This window comes from Desmodus rotundus, chromosome 9 (genome assembly GCF_022682495.2).
Source record: "Desmodus rotundus isolate HL8 chromosome 9, HLdesRot8A.1, whole genome shotgun sequence".
NCBI lineage: Eukaryota > Metazoa > Chordata > Mammalia > Chiroptera > Phyllostomidae > Desmodus > Desmodus rotundus.
The window spans coordinates 41,832,932-41,849,476 of record NC_071395.1 but is presented as its reverse complement, the minus strand read 5'-3'; the positions used below and the strand labels follow the sequence as shown (position 1 = coordinate 41,849,476).

Here is a 16,545-nt window from a genome sequence, read left to right as displayed (position 1 = left end):
CCTCACAAACCAAATGGCCTCAGCATTCTTAGAAAAGCAAAATACATCTTCAAAAGCTTCCTAGTTAACATTTCCAAATGGACTGCAGCTCTCGTGGGTAAGGACTGCTTCTTATAAAGAATCACATCTGCCTTTTCCCCTCCCTTTGGAGAACTTTCCCCACTGTCTTCAGCTCTCGTCTTTGTTCTGCCAGAAGGATCAGACCAGGTGTGCATAGCTGGTGACCTACTCTCACAGAAAGGTCCTTCATGTGAGACCATGGCAAAGGAAGGCATATACTTTCATAAATCACGGGCCAAGACTCTGCTCAGCAGGGATACCAAGTACTATCAAGTATAACTTGACAAAAACCAAATGTTCAGGCCAACTCTACCGAACCAGTAAACTTCCAAATGAAACTAAAATGTTCAAAAGCAAACACATTCTCTCTCTCTCTCCCAAAATACACAAAAAAGGTTGCTGATATTTCCCCTGAAACCCAGGCTCAAGCTTATACACATATTTTTCAAGTCCTAAGTCTTTTATCCATAGAGAAAATAAAGCTAGCACAATGAAGAGTTCTTCATTTTCATGAGAAAGCCCTTTGACAGTAAGGTCCCTGAAAGCAGAAACGTGTCTTCTCTGTTTACCACTGCATTCCCATTAATCAGTACAGAGCCTAGAATACAGTCACTTAAGAAATATTTGTTCCAGAGAAAAACTAAATGAAAAAATGGTACCAGTCTTACCTACTGCAACCAGATTCTTGTAGTTCTGCAGCATCCTATCTCTGTACAGGTTTCTCTGAGTTTGAATCAGCAAAGTCCACTCCTCCTGGTTGAATTCCACAGCTACATCCTCAAAAGTCACTGGGTCTTAAATGGTCCCAAACATTCTAGCAGCAGGCAGCTGCCACTTCCACCACTGTTCAGCGGAGAAAAAGGAAGGAGACCCAACGTCTAGACAGTGTTCCATGGTCTCTCATCATTATCTCCCCTAGGACCCAACGGTCCTCACACCCCTTCTCTCTACCTGGACATACTCATTGGTAATCTCATCCAGTCACATAGCTTTAAGAGTCTCTCTTTCACCTGAATGAAGGTATGTATCTCCCACAACTAGACTGGGACCTCTTCTGGTTTTATTTTTCTCTATTGACAGAGGTTAGCACAGTGCTGAGCACATACATTACAGACACCATAAATGCTGGTAAATGAATTAATCTTTCCATTGTGTGACAACACAAATTCTTAGTAAGCCACACCCACACTCTCACTGCGTAGTGTAACAAAATGAGAGCACACAGTGAGCTTGGAAGAGTGTCAGCCCGAATTTAGTAAATACTGGGATAATGGCATCATTTCCCTATGTAATCTGTCAACCACACTAGAGGCCCTGAGACCTGAGAAACTTCAGCTGGGGACTCAATCCCTAAGCAGACCCTATTTGCTCTGTTCCACTAGAAGGAAACAAGTCTAACAGGTAGAAAGAAGCATGTACGTTAATAAAAGAATACATTTCCTACTTACCTGAGAATAATGTGTCAGACATCCAGTCATAATCCTTCACCCCCTCTCACTTCTTTTCACGAAGACAGGAAAAGTCTTAAGAAAGACAACCTTGAGGAGAAGAAATAAAGTCTGAAAACCCAAGCTGCCCAGTTTCCACACTCACAAGCCTGGAAGTGCCATTCCACACTAATTCTAAATGGATGGACACACACAAATGGAGACACACACGCAGCTCCTGTAAAATCCTCAAGGAGTTTATTTCATCTGAAGTCAGAAAAGTGGTTTTGGCTTTGATAAATAAGAGGAAGAGTTTAATAATCCCATCTTACAGATAAAGAAACTAAAATCCAGAGAGGTAGAGTTCATTGCCAACTATGATATAATTCACTAAATGATTAAGTAGACCAGCTCCCACAAAAACACATACTTACCCATTTTTCTCTAATCTCAGGATTTAGACAATCTTATCTACTTAAGCCTCCTCACCCAGACAGCCTAGAAGCAAGAATGCTGAGACCCTGATCACAAGACAGACAATTCATGGGCCAGAGCTGGATCTCTGAAAGGAGCATCAACAGGACTTACCACAAGGGGAGAGATCAGTGGCTGGCATCCTGTGAGTCTGACCGAGAAATCTGCCTCAACACTTCTTGTTCCCAAAGTCTTTTTAAGACAGGGAATTTCAATCTTAATTCCTCTTGATTAAGTAGTAACGGGAAGTCTTGCCTCATACCTTCAATCGTTAGCAATAAGCATTACTCATCTGTCATCAAACATCATTCATTAGCCATCTCTCTGCAAAAGATGAAATTATATATGTGGGAGCCATTAGCAACTCCACAGCACACCACATGAATATAAATAACAACTACCATTTACAGAGTACCCAAGTGTGCCAGAAACAATGGTGGCTCATGTGATTACCACTGAATAGCTGAGGCAATCGCGTTTAGACAGAAGTGGCCCAAGATGACCAATTAGGAAGTGGTGAGCTAGGGTCTGAATGCATGTTACTGTCATAAAAAACCTGAACTCCTGAGGTTATTGCTATTCTCCAATATGCCTAGAAGATAATCATAAAACGGTGTGCAGGAAGTGATTATGTCAGCAGGTCTGAGTTGCTCAAACTCCATGCTTTCCCAAGGAAGGCCTGTCTTTAGAACCACCCTTGGCTGGGCTTGTGGGAAATGGCTTCTGAACCCCTGACACAGCCTGCCTGACAAGGGCTGTTGCATGCATGAAGCCTTGAGCCATACCGCACCAGTGTAACTAACAATGTAATTATTGGTGAACGTCTGTTTTTAATATGACTCAGGCTCTGGACAATGCATTAATTTTGAATTCTGGGGGGCTGGAGCCTGAGTGGCTAAAGTCAGTCATGCAGGTGCTGCAAGCCTACATTACGGACCCCCAATAAGAACCTGGACACCAAAGCTCAGGTGCTACAGACTAAATGTTAAATGTTTGTGTCCCGACCACCACTGACTCAATTCATACATTGAAATCTAATCCCCAGTGTGATGGTATTTGGAGGTGGGCCTTTGAGGTCATGATTAATGGGATTAGTGCCCTATAAAAGAGACCCCAGAGAACGCCCCTGACCCTTCGGCCATGTGAGACACAGTGAGAAGACAGCCATCTATTAACCAGAAAGTGGATCCTCACCAGACACCACATCTGCTGACACCTTGATCTTAGTTTTTTCCAGACTCCAGAACTCAAGATATTTGTTGTTTATAAGCCACCCAATCTATGACTTGTTTGTTACAGCAGCCCAACCAATCAGATTCCTTGGTTGGCAACACTTCACATGTGATGTTACACATTGTTACCAGAACTAAGCAATGCCCATGTAGCTGCACTAGGAGAGAACACCTGGTGTCTTTTTCCTTTGCTGATTCTACTCTGTACCCTTTTGTAATAAACCACGACTGTGGGTTTAAGAGCATGAGGATGGTCTTGAGGACTGCAACACAAGGGTTTATTAAATTCAGACATCTCCGAGCTCCTCCCACCAGCAAAGCCATGTAGGCCTGGGTGCCTTCCTTCAAGTCCTTACATGGGCCTCTGCCTTCATTCATTATGCAAATATTTGTGAAGGGCCTTCTCTTTGCCACATAAAGCACTAGGCACTAAAGTGAAAGTACTGAATTATAGAGAAAATGTCCCATATCTTTGGTATCTCACATTCCAGAGGGCCAAGGAGATAGTAAACACATAAATAAACTCACTGTATAGTAAACTCACTGTAGTTGGTGGTAAGTGCTATGGAAAAAAGTAGATGAATGTTTAAGGAATATTACCCATCACTTCCCTCAACACACACACACACACACACACACACACACACACACACACACACACACATTTTGACCCAAATGTTTTTCTTAACGAACTCAGGACTGGTTCTAGGAAAGATAATGGCAGAATAGGACAACAACCTTTTCAGAAGACTCTTGAAAAGCAACACCTGGCTTGTCTAAAGAGTGACATTCAACTTTTGAGCTAAAGCATTAGAATAATTTCACAGCTCACAAAATAAACTTAGAATACTGGTTTCCTTCACCAAGGTTTTCAAATGCTGGTCTCCTTCACCAGGGTTTAGAAACACTCAATCATAGATATGACACTGTCCCCGTGGTGCTGTAGGAGGTCACAGAATGGAGTGGGTAGAGTGCTAAATAAGACATTGCCCCAAATTTATCTATTTTATTATTTTTCTTAAGAAAACACCCCTCAGTATTATCATTTCTACTTTTTGTGCCTTTATTTTTTATTAATTTTTGCCTTTATTTTTACTCTTCCTTACTTATGCTTTATGTTAATTTTGTAGATCACATTAAAACATTTGGAAATTATAGCTGAGCTCATTTTTAAAAACATTTTGTTGAATCATACATTCGAGTGCGTGCAATTCCTACACCCGAGGCAGTCGTGCCTCATGTAAAGCATCACTCCTCTCTCCTCTCCAAATGAAAACACTATTCTGACTTTTAACACTGTAATTTTGCCTTTTTGGAACTTCATAGAAATGAAATCATATGGTATGCATTAGTTTTCTGTCTAGCATCTTTCACTCAACATCCTAGGCCTATCTGTGTACTTCTTTGTAAAATCCAGTTTAAGCAAGAACTCTGCTGAGTCGGTTTAATCAGAACCCTCAGTATATGACGACCCTTGATACCTTACCAGGTTTCTCATCCTCCCGTATCTCACAGGCGATGATCACCACAGCCTATCTTCCATTTAGCCAGAATGCCCCTACCCCTGATGTTTCCTTAGGACAACTGTTCATCCATTCACCCCCACACCGCTCCTTGGCTGTACAACTTCCCACTTCACCGTGCTGTATTTGAAGTTGAGCCCAGTCTCTCTCCCACACTGCAAAATCCCACTGTACTGGTCCCTATACCTATCTAGATGGTCCTGAATAAATTCTGCCTTACTGTCTTTAACAAGTGTCACTGAATTTTTTTCTTTAGCACCTTGCCTAAACTTCCCATAGTTATAGTACCCATTGCCCTAAAGTATTCCATATTGGACTTAGAAACTCTTAACATAATGAATACCGAAGTAAAACTAAGTCTTTAACACTTATAACTGACTTGATAAAAGGTGACCCCATGGGCCAACCCCCAGTTTAATATGGCCCAATGTAATCTAAAACAGCCCTTAAGGGTTAAAGCTTACTACATAAAACCTAATTAATGAAGGGGTGATTATTCCCCCCTGCTTCTCCTTTGACAGCCCAATTCTGCCTCTTCTTAAACCTGGAAAAAATAACAGGCACCTCATGGTGGAGTAGTATAGCCTTAATACTGTGGTTCCATACACGATGGCCCCCATTCCCGATACCCGATACTAAAATGACTGGCTCCATTCAGTCAACAACCAGTAAACATTTTGCTCTTATAGATTTGACTGACCTGTTCTGTTCAGCGCCTATTACAGCAGCCTCTAAGCTGCAATTTGCCGCCTCTGAAGAGACATGGCACACTTTTTCCAGGCTACTCATGGGGTACCTCAATACCTTTGCCATCATACAATCTTTGCAGACAAGATCTTAACTGCATCCACCTTTCTCCGGGAGACCAGGTATGACATTACACTGATGATATTCTCTTCCATGGAGATTCATTTGACACACTTATTAAGGACATTTACCCAAACATCATTTAGTCCTTTTGGGGTTCTGGTGTGAACACATGCCTCCTTTAAAATTTTACTTTCAAATTAAAAACAGGCTCTCCTGTTAGTGTCTTCAAGACTTTCTCACTGTAAAATCTTTGGCAACCTTTTCTCATGCCTCCATCTACGGATCACCTCTGATGGCCATTAGTTCCTCAAGGACTTCTGATGCAATACACTTTCCTGCCTTGGCCTCATACTACACATTATAAAGCAGTAATTGCTGTCTATATACTGGGATGTCCCAGAAATAGAGCCTCTCATGGACCCTGAGCCTGTGGCCCTGCATACCCAACTGTCCATTATACTTTGGGTCATGGAAACAACACCCCACAAACTAAGACAGGATGGACAAAACCTGGGTTCTTTGATATATCCCACCTATGGGAGGAGTGGTCCTGCCTGCCCTTAGTCTCTTGCCAGATGCCACAACGCTGGAGGATGTCACCACTACTCCAGACATTTGACTACCTAGGAAGCCCCTTGGGATGAACTAAGTGAACAGCAATGGGAATTCGTGGATTACACAAATGGCACGGCTAACCATCACATGTGCTAGAACCTGATGGAATGTTACTGCTTTCTATCCCTTAGCCAGATGTCCATAATAAAGGGCAGAACCCAAGAAACAACACATTTGGCCAAACTTTAGAAAGTCACCTTTTACGGGATGCCTGGGCCAACAAATGGTCCCATCTTCACATTTATTTTAAACTACTGGGCCATTACCTAAAAACCGTCCCCTGCATAGTACGGAACTCTGGCCATCTCTGCCTCATCTATAGTCACAATACATATCAAGATCACATGTCCTTACATATAGCTAAGACCATAATACAAGGACATTCCTTATCCCCTTTAGAGTCACAGGCATTACTGGTAAACAAAAAACACATTTCACTGCTTAAAATTCTCAATGCTGGGCTGAATGTCCAGCCAAGATGGAGGCATAGGTAGATACACTCTGCCTCCTTGCACAACCAAAACAAGAACAACAAATTTAAAAACAAAAATAACCAGAAATGCCAGAAAATCAAACTGTATGAAAGTCTGACAACCAAGGAGTTAAAGAAGAAACATTCATCCAGACCGGTAGGAGGGGCAGAGACAGGCAGCTAGGGTGGACAGGACGCATGGCAAGGCAGTGGCTGGTGGACTGGGTGGTCCCACATTTGTGTACAGATAAACCAGGGGAACAACTGGGGAGGGAAACAGACAACACAACTCAGGTTTCCAGTGTGGGAAAAGAAAGCCTCAAAACCTATAGCTGTAAAAACCTGTGGGGACTGCAGAGGCAGGAGAAACTCCCAGCCTCACAGCAAAGTTCACTGGAGAGACCCACCGGATCTTAGGATATACACAAACCCACCCACCCAGGAATCAGCACCAGAAGGGCCTGATTTGCTTGTGGGAAGTGGAGGCAGTGACTGAAAGCCAGCAGAGCGCTGAGCAAGCAGCAATGTTCCCTCTTGGACCTCTCCCCCACATACAGCGCCAGAACACAGTGATGTGGGTTGTCCTGCTCTGGTGAATACCTAAGGCTCCACCCCTTACAAAGTAACAGGTGTGCTGAGACAAAGAAATATGGTCCAAATGAAAGAACAGATCAAAACTCCAAAAATAGAACAATCCAATGAAGAGAGAGCCAACCTATCAGATACAGAGTTCAAAACACTGGTAATCAGAACGCTTATAGAAATGGTTGAGTATGGTCACAAAATAGAGGAAGAAGTGAAGGCTATGCAAAGTGAAATAAAGGAAAATGCACAGGGAACCAAGAGTGACAGGAAGGAAATCAGGACTCAAATCAACAATTTGGAGCAAAAAGAAGACATAAACATTCAATGAGAACAGAATGAAGGAACAAGAATTCAAAAAAATGAGGAGAGGCTAAGGAAACTCCGGGACTTTAAACATTCCAACATCTGAATATAGGGGTGCCAGAAGGAGAAGAGGAAGAGCAAGGAATTGAAAACTTATTGGAAAAAAAACAATGAAGGAGAACTTCCTCAATTTGGCAAAGGATAGACTTCCAGGAAGCTCAGAGAGTCCCAAAGAAGTTGGACCCAAGGAAGCACACACCAAGGTACATCATAATTATATAATCTGAGATTAAAGATAAGGAGAGAATCTTAAAAGCAGCAAGAGAAAAGGACACAGTTACCTACAAAGGAGTTCCCATAAAACTATCAGCTGATTTCTCAGAAAAAACCTTTTAGGCAAGAAGGGCTGGAAAGAAGTTTTCAAAGTCATGAAAGGCAAGGACCTACATCCAAGATTACTCTATCCAGCAGAATTATCATTTAGAATGGAAGGGCAGATAAAGTGCTTCCCAGATAAGGTCAAGTTAAAGTAGTTCATCATCACCAAGCCCTCATTATGTGAAATGTTAAAGGGATTTGTCTAAGAAAAAGATGATGATCAAAAATATGAACAGTAAAATGACAACAAACTCACAACCATCAACAACTGAACCTTAAAAAAGCAAAAACAAACTAAGCAAACAACTAGAACAGGAAAGAATCACAAATGGAGGTCACATGGAGGGTTATCAGCAGGGGAGTGGCAGGGAAGAGAATGGGGGAAAAGGTACAGGGAATAAGAAGCATAAATGGTAGGTAGAAAATAGACAGGGGGAGGTTAAGAATAGTATAGGAAATGGAGAAGCCAAAGAACTTATATGTATGACCCATGGACATGAACTAAAGTGGGGAAATGCTGGGAGGGGGGTGCAGGGCAGAGGGTAATAAAGGGGAGAAAAAAATGGGGCCACTGTAATAGCATAATCAATAAAACATACTTAAAAAAAAGAGAATACTTAATGCTGGGCTTTTGCAAAAAGCATTTGACAGAACCTTTATGTACTCCAGTGGGTCCCAGATAACTGGGTTAACTGAGATACATAATGGTCTGAACAAAAAGCTCTTTGGCAAAATCATTGATTCCAGCTTTGTAACAGGAAAATACGAAGTGAACTGGGGGTTTATTTTGCACTCAAAGACTAATAGAATTGTGTCAAAGGGACACAGGAACCCAATCAAAAGGACTGCCCCTGGCCAAATTTGGGACAATTTGAGCATCAAAATGAATGACAGTAACCAATTATAATATGTATAGTAAATGAAAGGAAAGTCCAAGGATATGTTGTGATACTACAAAAAGAAAAAAAGTGTAGAAGGGAGAAGAGTGGGGAAGGAAAGCTTCTCTTCACAGAAGATTGCCGGCTAAAGAATGGAGAAGGAATGACAATTTGAAAAAACATTTGTATACCCCAATATAAAAACAGGTTAAGGCAAAAATCAACAAGTGATGTTAAAACCACTGGGTGAAAGGCTTTGAGGAACAGAGGGTCACCATGATTACCACAAAGAAAAATGTGGCTCAGCATCACTAATAAACAGTGGGACAATCTGCATTTGAGTGTCTCCTGATGATAAACAGTATGAAGTACACATCACCTAAGAAATTTTCAAGTCTCTAAACCTGTGCAGTATAACTTGGCAGCCACTGGCTCGCTAATGCAACCAAGGAACTGAATTCTTACTTACAACTGTAACTTGTCACTTACAATGTCACTTACACCTGTAAAGCTACTTTTGCCCACCCCTGTATAACTCTCCTGGAATCTTCAAGAACCAAAATTAAATTTTAAGAAGTGCAGGGAGAGGTTTTAAGGATAATAGATTAAACAGATAGAAAAGCAAAATGCAATGTATGAATCTTGTTTGGCTCGTAGCTCCAAAAAACCCCTGACAACTCTTAATACATACTTCTGGGAAGCTGGAGAAATTTGATTTTCTTGGGTGGACAATGGAGTTTTCTGTTTTTGAAGGAGACAGCCCTTATTATTTAAAGGGCTGTTTAAAGGGTGTTTAAAGGATGAAGTGAATGTGTTTTAATTTAGCATTAAATGTTTCATCATCACAAGTATCTGTACCAGGAAAGACAAATGAGACAAATCTTAACAATCAGTGAATCTAGATAAAGGATTCATGGATGGATGTTCGTTTTAATGACGCTACACATAGATTTTCTTCAGCTAAGAATTTCAAAATGAGTACCTGGGAGAACAATCCACCCGTCCAAACTCAAACAACTGGTTAACTCAATTGCAACTTCTACTACTAGCAGAGATAAGCGTGCACTGTATTTCTTCCCAAAGACTCCCCCATTCTAAAGCTTTGGGGATTTGCAGGGCTCCGACACCAGCAGACTTCAGATCAGTGCAGTTAGCCCGCCTTTCCTCCGTGGTCAAAGCGGTATTTACAGTCATTCATTCGCTCAGGCATTTATGTATATCCGACAAACGTGCTCCCCCAACAACCAGGAAAGGGTTCTCTTTCCTTTGGAATGTCACTTACCAAACTTCAATAACGTACACCCACGCCGGAACATTCCCACGCAGTGGTCCCTGGGTCCGACGGAACGAACTGCCAGGCTGGTGGGGACGCTGGGGCCGAAGTCTGCGACGCCAATGACAGACAGATGCTTTTCCTTCTGAAGAAAGGGCACAAAGGGGGATTTGGGGGCTTTTTTGGAAAGGGGAGGAGGCTGACCCACCCCTTCCCTAAGCTGCTGCCTGAACCCCTGCGGGCACAGCTCTACGGAGGGGGAATCGTCCCGGAGCATCCGCTAGAGGCACGAAGGGCCAGACCAGCACGTGACGAAAGTGTCCTGTGATCCCGGTCTACCCATACTCCACACGCCCACCGCAGCCCAGAGTAAACATGGCCGTGGCCTTGTGCACGCCCACACGCAAACGCGCCCGCGCACGCTCGGTCTCCGCGGTCAGCGTAAGGGGCGGAGCCTTGGTAGTTTCCACCGATCCGGGAGTCTTGGGTTTTTACAGCCAGCGGATGAGAGTTAGAACGCTGCGTCTGACCCGGAGCGCGGAGGACGACCCCGCGGTGGTTTCTTTTCCTCCCGAGCCCTTGCCTCTTACACGTCTTACGTGAAAAGCAATTGCTTTGTAGACTGAAATATGATATCACTAGGTAATTCATCACCGAAAAGAATTTATACTATAAAGGACACAAGGACAAAATCAAGGGGGAAGGTAGAAGTGGGGGAGGGAGGTGGGACTGGCTGGGGTGGGGTGGAGGGAAGGGGAGAAAATGCAGAAAATTGTAACTGAATAAAAATAAATAAATTAATTAAAAAAAAAGAATTTATCGGAGAAGGGGATAGAGGGGCCGAGGACAGAAAGGGTTGCAACTCGGTGCGTGCAGACGTGGCGAGCCATGTACTGCGTGGAAAGCTGGAGGGGTATTTGTACAAGGGAAAAAGAAGTTAAGGGAAGGGGAAGCTAGAACTATACAACTATATTATAAACATGGAGTTCTTCCTGTAGGGTTTTCCCGATGACATAGAGTGTGAGAACTTCCTAAGCCCTAGCTCTTCCCATAGACCCTCCTGACTGGTTATGTTCCTGTGAAGTTCCCCTCAGTATCTCTTTAAAATGATACATGCTTGCTGCATACTCGAATGCTATTCTTTGCACCATTATTGCTGATCTTCCCCATGAAGATGATGCATACAGTCGCCACCTATGGCACTTAACCTGTTCATACGGCAACACAGATTCTCTGTTCGTGATTCAGCTTTTCAGTGTAGTTTAGCTTCCTACGACTCCGCTTACCTGGGAAGGAAGATGCAAACTGCAGTTAAGGTGAGAGGGAGCAAGTGCTACACAGCATCTCTGGGGTTCTGATACTATGCTAGAGGTGAAGAAATGACGGTAAATTTAAATCTGAGATGGCTTCTTCCAACTGTGGGGCTGAGAGGGAGATTCTTTAGCTACTGGTTTTGGAGAGCAACTGGAATGCCCAGTAGGTCTCTGATTTTCACTACGTTTTTAAGTTAAAAGTACAAGAGCTTGACCATCAATTTCCGATACTAACAGAAAAAGAACATAGCTTATTATAATTGGGGAGAATTCTCAGTAGTAGCCTTAAGTTGTCCAAAGGCTAACTCTGCAGTGACCTCCCACAGCGGAGATTCAGGGGTGTCATTAGACACAACATAGAAGGAGGCAGATTATTTAAGTCGGCAATGCAGTTCACAATGTATCTTAGGAATCTTCTAAGTTGACTTGGTAAAAAGAGAGGAAATTTTGAATATCTAATTCTCTGGTGTGAGGGACTTGCTTCCCAGAGTTGTCATTGGCTGGTGGACCTGCAGTCTGATTGTATTGTAATTTATCCTCATTAACTTTATGTCTTTATATAGTCCAAGTTTTCCAGAGATAAAGAGATTCCTGCTGAGAAGAGGTTAGATCAGCTGAACCTGTCATCTACAATTAGAATTAACATAGAAGGAGGTTGTAAATGTGGGAGATTGTGTCACTGGGTTGTCCCACCACATTATTAGTCTTTGAACTTCTATGAACTTTATGGTATTCTCCCCAATACATCTCTGGGCAAAAGCAGGCTGAACTCATTAAAAAAAGAAAGAAAGAAAAGAAAGACAGAAATTCCAAGGGTAGCTAAGCTTCTGGTCAGGAACCAGATAAGAAACTTAAGGACCATAACCAAGAAACCAGTTTGCCTTGGAAAGATCCAAGATGGTGCCTAAAACCCCTTCCCAAGTGACTTTGACAAACTTCTTCACTAGCATACTGAAAAATCACACCCAGAGGTGGAGATTTAACATTGAAATAAGACATGCAATGTATGGCTAGGCATGTCCCCAGAATGTTTGGAAATTGAGCATGCTCCCTAGGAAATCCCAGAACTCTCTAACGGAGATTTCCACCCTTGCATCTGCCTAATTCTCCCCCAACTCGTTAAGATTTTTCCAATTCTCCATGATTGGGGAAAAAACTTGGTCAAAAAGTAAAGTTTCTGATCTGCTTTATCAAACACACTTTTGTTCTATTGGTTTGAGTGACACTGGGCAGAACAACTGTGATTTGGGTCCCTGACATGTATGGGTCCGTGACAGTTATGGCTGAGAACCTGAAAGAAGTATGAAGGGCCTTTAGTGAAGACCTGTAGCATCAGAGTGCAGGTGTATTGCTTTGCCACATGAAAGTGAAAAGGTATTGGGAATAGGCTGTAAAGGAATGCTAGAGGAGGCTGAACAGAGACCTCCTACCATGAAGTGTGTTGATTTTAGAGGTCAAAGCCAGAATAGCATTGGGATTGGGGACCACAGGAAATGTGGGCACCCAATACAACTTACAGACCTAAGTTTTATACAAAACAGTAGGAATTTAAAAATTCCTACTCCCATTTAAAAAAAAGAGGATGAGTGTTGCAGAGGCCGCTACAAATAATAAGTAATCTCTTGGCTATGAAGTCTACAGTAGGTCATAATGCCTCTAGTGCTGTGAGTTTTGATACTGGCACGATTTGCCTCTATTGTCTTCAAAAACTGCTGCTTGATGGCTATTTAGTAATACAGTTATTTCACCTTGCTGATCCAAGGGTCATTTGTAATACAATATGACTTTTCATACCTTCTTAGTGTGTGTGGCATATCAGTCTTGACATCCAAACAAAATTTGTGGTATGTGTGTGGTGGTTGGGGGGTCCACTCAGTGTCTGCAGGGTGTTTTTACTGCTTTAACTATTTTCTGACATGATTTTTTCTTTGGCAGTGTGGCACTTGGGCCGAGTGGGAAGAGAGGAGAATTCCCTGAGACCCTCCAGAGACTTATGGCACAGAGGCCCCCAGTTGGAAAGGGGAGGAGGGCAAGAAACTCTTGGGGGAAAGGGAGGGGCTTACATGTCCAGCTGACGTTGCTCACCAGCCCAGGGAGGGGAGTCCTTGATTCAGAGAGCCCTGAGGGGCCATAGCAGCTTGGGGTCTTAAAACCACAAGACTCTATTTAATCAATCTTCAACCAGTGCTGGATGAGGTATACAAAGTGCTGGACAGGGTATACAAAGCAGGCAGACTCTAAATGGCTTAAAATATACTTTATTTTTTTTTGCCTATTTAAAAATAATTGGATGTATAAAAATTTGAGTTTGGTGCCAGCAGGATTTTGAGCTCATGGGTCTTGGCCTGCGGCGAAGAAAGAAACAGCTAGGGGCCAAAACACAGAGTCCATTTGTGCCTTTTTAACATAACAGACCTTTACCTCACACTACATGTCACACTACATCCCTGGAGGAGTAAAGAGTGAAGAGTTTTAGGAATAATAAAATTTGGAAGAAAATTAGGAAAACATATTTATACTCTACAGTTTGGGAAGACTTTTAAAAGCATACTAGGAAACCCAGAAACCATTTTTTGGTTGTTTTTGTATTAAAGAGTTTTAATTAATTAATTTATTTATAAAATTTAAATCATTTTTTTATTACAGTTGACATATATTAATTTCAGGTGTACACCCCAGTGGTGAGACATTATATAACTTACTAAGTGATTTTTCCTTGTAAATCTAGTACCCATCCGACGCCATACAGAGTTATTAGATATTGTTGACTATTTTCCCTATGCTGTACTTTACACCCCCATGATTATTCTGTATCAACCAATTTGTACTTAATCCCTTCACCTTTTTCACCCATATCCCCCAACTCCACCCCATCTGGCAACCATCAAAATGCTCTCTGTATCCATGATTTTGTCTCTGTTCTTGTTTGCTTAGATTGTTTTTTCAGATTCATTTGTTGGTAGTTATGTATTTATTGCCATTTTATTGTTCATATTTTTCATCTTTTTTTTTTTGTTTTTTCCGTAAAGCAGACCCTTTAATACTTCATGTAATACCGGTTTGGTGGTGGTGAACTCCTTTAGTATTTTCTTGCCTGGGAAACTGTATATATCCTTCAATTCTAAATGATAGTTTTGCTGGATAGATCAATCTTGGTTGTGGGTCCTTGCTTTTCATCACTTCCAGTATTTCTTGCCAATACCTTCTGAAACGTCTGCAAAGTTTCTGTTGAGCAATCAGCTGACAAGGGAGCTCCCTTGTAGGTAACTAAGTGCATTTCTCTTGCTACTTTTTAAGATTCTCTCTTTGTCTTTAAAGGTTTGTGTTTTAATTACAATGTGTCTTGCTGTGGGCCTCTTTGGGTTCATCTTGTTTGGGACTCTGCACTTCCTGGACTTGTATGTCTTATCTCCTTCACCAGGGTAGGGGTTTTCTGTCATTATTTTTTTCAAATAGGTTTTCAATTTCTTGTTCTCTCTCTTCTCCTTCCAGGATTCCCATGATGTGAATGTGGATACGGTTGAAGTTGTCTTAGAGGCTCCTTACACTATCTTCATTTTTTTTTTTTTGGCTTTTTTTTTTCTGTGCTGGTTGGGTGTTTTTGCTTCCTTAAATTCCAAATCACTGATTTGATTCTTGGCTTCATGTGCTCTATTGTTGATCCCCTGTAAATTATTCTTTATTTCAGCTAGCGTATCCTTTCTATCTGATTGGTTCCTTTTTTATGGTTTCCATGTCCTTTGTTATGCTGTTGAAGCTCTAAGTTCAACTACTCTTCCCCTAAGTTCATTGAGCATCCCTGTAACCAGTGTTTTGAACTCTGCATGTAGTAGATTGCTTGTCTCCTTTTTGTTTAGTTATTTTTCTGGAGTTTTGTTTTGTTCTTTCATTTGGGATGGGTTTCTTCATCTCCTCATTTTGGCAGCTTCCCTGTGTTTGTTTCTATGTATTAGGAAGAGCTGCTACATCTTTTGGGCTTGATAGAGTGGCCTAGCATAGTAGGTGTCCTATAGGGTCCACTGGCTCAGCCTCCCTGATCACCAAGCTGGGCACTGCAGTCGCACCCACCCCGGCCCCATGTGGGCTGTGTACATCCTCCCTCGTAGCTGAGCCTCGATTGCTGTTGACACATTAAGGGGAGAGACTTATCCCATTAATTAACAAGGAACAGGCTGACAGCTGTCAGAGGGAAGGGGGGAAGGAAGGACTGGATAAAAAAAGGTAAAGGGATTAGCCAAAAAACATATATGCATAACCCGTACACAGAAAATACTGTGGTGATGGCCTGAGGGAGGGAGTGGGGGCTGAGTGGAGGTGGGCAAAGGGGGAAAAATGGGGACAATTGTAATAGCGTAAACAATGTAAATAAAGTTAAAAAAAGAGTATAGACTTATTGGCCTATATAAAATTAAAGATTTTCTACAGATACAATGTCATAAAGTAAGTTAAAGGAGCAAAGTTAGCAATTCAATAGATGTATAAACATTTAATAACGTTAATCAAAAATTGATATTTTCATAAACCAGATTTAAAAGGGATTTCATTAACTTAATAAAGACCACAACTTACAGCGAATAGCTTGATAATCATTACTGACCAAGACAAGAATGCCTTACTTTTTTTGACTTTATACCATAGTTTGAGAGGCACACAAACAAGAAAAAAAAAAGAGGTGCTAATATTAGAACAAGAAAAATATATGCACAGAAAATTTTATTTATAATTTAAGTCCAACATAACGAATGGACAAATACTACTAGTCTGCAAGGTTTCCAGGTACGTGAACTTACACAAATATCAGTATCCTCCCTCTACGTGAGCAATTATCAATAAAGCAATGAAAGGGAACACTAAAGGCCCAATGAAAGGACTGAGTGAACGGAAGGGAGATCTCATGGATTGGTATAGACTTAAGTTTCCTGTCTTGTCTCTGGCTCTTTAGAGCCTGGATAGGAGGCCCTAACCTTAACCCGGCCTCTAGCACTAGTGTACCTCAGTCCCGCCCCTCCACCTGACCCCACCTTAAGCTGTACCTCTTTGAATATTTAACTAAGTACCGCCCCACAAGACTAGTCAACCAAGCTTCGCTCCACTGACCTGATCCCGCCCCACCTCCGTCCACTCCCAGCTCCCGAGCTAATGAGGCCCCACGACCCAACAGCGTCTGTACTGGGAGGAAATTTCACTCTGGGCTGGAAGCGC

General features: G+C 42.0%; 1 protein-coding gene across 8 annotated transcripts in view; it reads right to left on the bottom strand.

Moving 5' to 3' along the window:
* Positions 1-10,422, bottom strand: part of LOC112301376 (zinc finger protein 177) — a 36,031-nt gene extending 25,609 nt beyond the window's left edge. For 7 of the 8 annotated variants that reach the window (XM_053910451.2, XM_071219185.1, XM_071219186.1 and 4 more), the window contains exons 1-4: positions 10,040-10,422; positions 2,076-2,285; positions 1,509-1,598; positions 729-903 (exon numbers count right to left, since the gene is read on the bottom strand). The gene's annotated coding sequence lies outside the window, so the exon portion shown is untranslated. The remainder of the gene's footprint in view (positions 1-728; positions 904-1,508; positions 1,599-2,075; positions 2,286-10,039) is intronic. The other variant, XM_071219189.1, reaches the window with a different exon arrangement.
* Positions 10,423-16,545: the final 6,123 nt, after the last annotated feature.